This window comes from Bubalus bubalis, chromosome 20 (assembly GCF_019923935.1).
Source record: "Bubalus bubalis isolate 160015118507 breed Murrah chromosome 20, NDDB_SH_1, whole genome shotgun sequence".
NCBI classification, from domain to species: Eukaryota; Metazoa; Chordata; class Mammalia; order Artiodactyla; family Bovidae; genus Bubalus; species Bubalus bubalis.
The window spans coordinates 1,838,915-1,843,527 of record NC_059176.1 but is presented as its reverse complement, the minus strand read 5'-3'; the positions used below and the strand labels follow the sequence as shown (position 1 = coordinate 1,843,527).

General features: G+C 63.8%; 1 long non-coding RNA gene across 2 annotated transcripts; it reads right to left on the bottom strand.

Annotated features, from left to right (window-relative positions):
* Positions 1-718: 718 nt before the first annotated feature.
* Positions 719-3,489, bottom strand: LOC112580944. 2 transcript variants are annotated; one of them, XR_006547060.1, is made up of 4 exons: positions 3,171-3,489; positions 1,959-2,090; positions 1,578-1,742; positions 719-930 (listed from the first exon to the last, which is right to left on the bottom strand). It is a non-coding gene; the product is annotated as an uncharacterized LOC112580944 (long non-coding RNA). The 2 variants fall into 2 exon arrangements; XR_006547061.1 differs by having other exon boundaries at positions 1,578-1,719.
* Between the last annotated feature and the right edge of the window lie 1,124 nt (positions 3,490-4,613).

Below are 4,613 nucleotides of genomic sequence, written 5' to 3'. Positions count from 1 at the left end.
GAGGCTGGGAGGGGGCCGGGAAGGAATTCCCTGGGCTGGCCAAGAAGCCGGGCTTCCTGTGGGTCTGTGGAGTGCCGGCTGGGGGAGGGTCAGCCACGAGCTGAGAGAGCCCCTGGGCGAGGGGTGGGGGGGGGGGGGTGCCCGGGAGGCCTTGTGTTTCACAACGCTGAGGCCCAGGGACTATTATTTCCCCACCAGGTAGGGAATGGGCCCAGGGGCATTGCGTCTCCCCATCCCGAGTCCAGCACGGCCTGGCCTAGGGGCAGGTGGGCTCAAGGGGACTTCGGGAGGTCTCAGGGGAGGCCATCCGGATGAGGTGGGGCCCCGGCGGGGGCTTCCCTCCAGGCCCACTGCCCTGCCTGAGGGCCACCCCCTCTGCACTCCTCTCCCCCTGGGGCAGTCAGGAGTGTGCTCAGTCACTCAGTTGTGTCCGACTCTGTGACCCCGTGGACCGTAGCCCGCCAGGCCCCTCTGTCCATGGGATCGTCCAGGCAAGAATGCTGGAGTGGGCTGGCATGCCCTCCTCCAGGGGGTCGTCCTGACTCAGGCATCAAACACCATAAGTGCTCTGCTCAGCCTTCCAGACAAAGGGGGGCCTGGCAGCCGGCCCGGACCCCCTCCCTGCCCCCATCTCTGTACCACCAGGAACAGCCCCACAGACGCAAGCGCAGAACTTGACTATGTGCCGAGCACCCAGCTGCACCCAACCTTAGCCTCCCTCAGTCCTGTTTTTGTTTCAGAATCATCTTCAAAAATAAACGTAATCTTCGGTTTATAGCAAAATTTGAAAGCTAGAGCAGAGACCTCCCATACACCCGACACTCCTCTCACGTTGACACGTCACGCCAGAGTGCTGGCTTATAATTATTAGTGACTGGAGTCCGTACTTGCTTCAGATTTCCCCGCATGTCCTTTTTCTGGTCCAGGGTCCTGCCCAGGATACAGGGAGGAAGGACGAGAGCGCCTCCATTAATTACTGTCCTGCACGAGGGGGCAGGCTCTTCTCCCCTGCTGGTTTACACCATCACTCCCGTCTATAGGAGTGGACTTGAGGATATTTGTTTTATACGCTGGGCTGCACCCCAATACTACTGAATTTTGTGACTAAAATCCTCCATCTTTGGCCCCTGGGAGCCCTTGTGTTTGGCCGGAGTCATGTTTAAGGTCCTTGACGATTGCCTGGAGGCCCCTGTACCTTCCCCGTGTGGTCCGGTCTGGACCGGGGGGCCCACCAGCCATCTAGGGGCAACTCTGGGCCCCCTCCACCCAGCCTGGGCTTTCTGCTGACTCCGTTGGTGGCCACACTTGACAATCCGTCTGCAAGCACGGTCCGGGTCACTGGGAACCTCCGGGGCACTGGGGAAGGGGGGCTGTGATCTCTGAGTGTCCAGGTCCGGGGAGCAGTCGACGTGGGCCCTCTCCTGGGGCTCCCCAGTTGGGGGGAGCTTCCAGGGTCAGGGGCTGTGCTGGGGAGGCAGCCACGGAGACCTGGGAGTGGTGATGGGGTCCCTGGGGCCTGTCTGAGGCTGGGTCTGTCCCCCACGCGGCCGCAGCCCCTGCCAGGCTCTGGGTCTCACCGGGAACTCAGTGGCTGTCCGTCGGGGAGGGGCACCCAGGAGCCTGTCTGCCAGCTGGAGGGCTTGGGGCTGCATCCTCAACGTCTGTGATGATGCCTGTCTCATTGCTGCTGTGACCTGGCTGCCCGGCCCGGCCCTGGGGCTGGCGAAGGGGCAGTGGCGTCCCTGAGAACTCACAGGGCGGCTCTGGGTGAGGTCACCCGATACCTGCCTGCATGCTGCCGCCACCTGGGGAATGTGAGGTCAGCCGCCCACCCCTGGGCAGCCATCAGCCAGCTGGTCTGCACGTCCCCACCCCATTCCTGCCCAGTCACCTCCAGGGGCAGCCGTTTGCCCCCACCCCCAACCCAGAGCAGGGCAGCGTCCCCCATCTGTACTGACTTCCGCTTTTCTCAGCCATCTGGGAAAACGTGGTCCAAGTGAGTAACTGGTTCAGCTGTCCTCAGAAGACGGCCCAGGTGCTCCACTGAGAGAAAACTCCCGACGCGGGGGCTGCCAGTCAGCCAAGCAACCCTAGGACCAGACCGCCGCGGCACGTGGGTCCCGGCAGCTCCCCCTCTTCTGCTTTGGTTTCCCCTCCCGTGGAAGGAGGAGCCGCTGCGGGCTGTGTCTGAGCCGCCCCGACAGTGCACACAGCCTCCTTGGTTTGGAATAAATCTCTCCCGTTTCTCCAGCAGCCGAGACGTGCAGCCGTATTTCTTGCGGCCTCGGTGGCCGTCTGCCGAGGCTGATCCGCCTGGCAGAGGGGTGATGCTCTAAATCCAGCGCCTGCTGCTGATTTGTGGGCCTGCCCGAGCTGGCCCGGGGCTCGCTGGCATCTTTACGAGGCGGGATGAGCCTCAGCTGAGAACTTGGGACAGGACGGGGGTGATCTACAGCCCGAGCCGGCCCTGCCCATCCGCTCACCGTCCCCAGTGTGTCCTCTGAGCCGGGCCCAGATCAGCTGCCGTCTGGGCCCCAGACTGAGGGTGAGAAGAGGCTGGTGCTTGCTCCAGGGACCTTGAAATTTGGCTTCAGGAAGGAATTCTCCTGGGACACAAGTCTTTGGTGGGGACTTCCCGAGCCCTGTGTGTCCAGCTCCGTGTGTCCAGCCGTGTGTCCGGGGCTGAACCCAGGGGAGCAGATTTTGAAGACCCAAATCCAACAGCAAGGGACAGGGCTTCCTGGGCATGGGGGCAGCAGAGGTCTGTGGGGGTCTGGCCTGGAGCCTGGGGGCCTGAGGAGGGCGTCCTGAGCAGTGCTTCCCAGGGACGCTGACGCCACAGGTGGGCTCTGGCACTGCGCCTGGGCGTGAACCCCAGCTCTGCACCTGGGATCTTACTATCTCCAAAACGGAGATGTGGCCAGGCGAGGATCATGGGGGCTCCACCCGCACAATTCTTCACGTGTGTCAGCAAGCACCAGCGCCCGAGAGGGTCCTGGACTCACGGTCCTGCCCCCAACCCTGCCACCTGGGGAGTGCAGCCTCCTGGAAAGCTGGGCACCCCCCTCCGCCCCCCAGGGGTAGGGCTGGGGTGTCGCTTCCCCCCCGACCCCAGAACCTTCTACCTCCTTCCCAGAGCAAAGGGCCCGCTCCAGTCTGTGGAGGCTCACCTTTGGGTGACTTGATTTGCCCAGAAGTGGACACAGTTCTAACGAAGCGCTGAGCGGCAACCAGTCCTAAGTGGATGCGTAGAGGCGGGGCCTGGCGCATGTGGGCGGGGCCTGGCGCATGTAGGCGGAGCTTGGCGCCTGTGGGCAGGGCTAGAGGCGGGAAGGTGGGTCCTGCGTGTCTGCCTCTGACAAGTGGGCGAGGAGTGCCAGGCCTGGGACAGGGAACTGCTCTAGGGAACTGCTCGGGGGACTGTCTCCAGGACACCCTAGTTCCCAGCTGTGACGTCACCTACTGGTCCCTGTGGTCACCGCCCATCAGTGACATTCCAGCAGGACATGTTCGGAATCCTCTGAGCCTCCATACCACCTGCCCGCCCCCCCCCCCCCGCCGCCCCTCTCCCCGGGGCTCCCACCGAGCCCCTAGCATCCACCCAGTACAACAACCTCAGCCCTGCGGGGGACCTGGCCGGCTATCTGCCTGGACCGGCTGCAGGGAAGGTCCCTGCCTGGCACCCACTCTATCCCCAGGCCTGCTGGCCACTCCTGACTGCGAGACCACCCTCTGCCTGCAGTGTGGCCCATATCTGGGATCCTGCAGATGGGGGGGCGGGGACCCCGCGCTTGCCTCTGTGAGAGATGGTCTGCCGGGGTCTCTTTCTGGCTGAGCCTGAGACTTTGCTTGGGAGGGAGACAGGCTCAGCCGACACGCTCACCCCCCGAGCCTGTCACAGAAGGCTGGTCTGTGTGTGTGCTGGCGGGCATCGCTCCCATGCCAGGGAGCACAGTTCTGCCCCCGACTCTGGAGCAGGACAGAGCCAGGCTGGCCTGGTTCCTGCCCTTCCTGCCGTATGGGGGTCAACTTCACCTCTCTGAGCCTCAGTCTGCTCACTGGGGAAGTAAAGAGGATACGCAGCCTGGCCCTCAGGATGGCAACAAGGGACCCAGGGAGCACTCAGCCCCCCAGGGTCTGACCTTCCCGGCCGACACCTCTGGGCCCTGCCAGGGCTTCGGGGCGAAGCTCAGGCAGCCATGGGCGTCCTGACACCTGCTTCTCGGTTGGAGTTTCTGGGGCCTTCTGGGGGTTTCTGGGCTTTCTGGAAGCCAGGCAGGACTGTCCCTTTCAGGAACATATGCCTAGATGTTCATGTATCTTGCAAACGTCTGAACCCTGAACAGGTCCCCTTGGAGGGGGGCACCGGGCAGCGGGAGGCCTGGGATTTGGACTGTTCTGGGCTGTGTCATGGGCTGGGCAGGGGGGTGCTGAGGTTCCCTCTGGGCCTCATGAGCGTCAGCTGGGGGCTACTGTCCTCAGGCCCTTTGGCCCTGGAGACCCCAGCCTGAGGGAGACCCTGAAATCGTGCCTCCTAGTCCCTAGATCCCGGGGCCTCGGAGCAGCAGAGCAGACGGCTGTGACCTGCGCACCTGGCAGGTACCCCTCCTCCG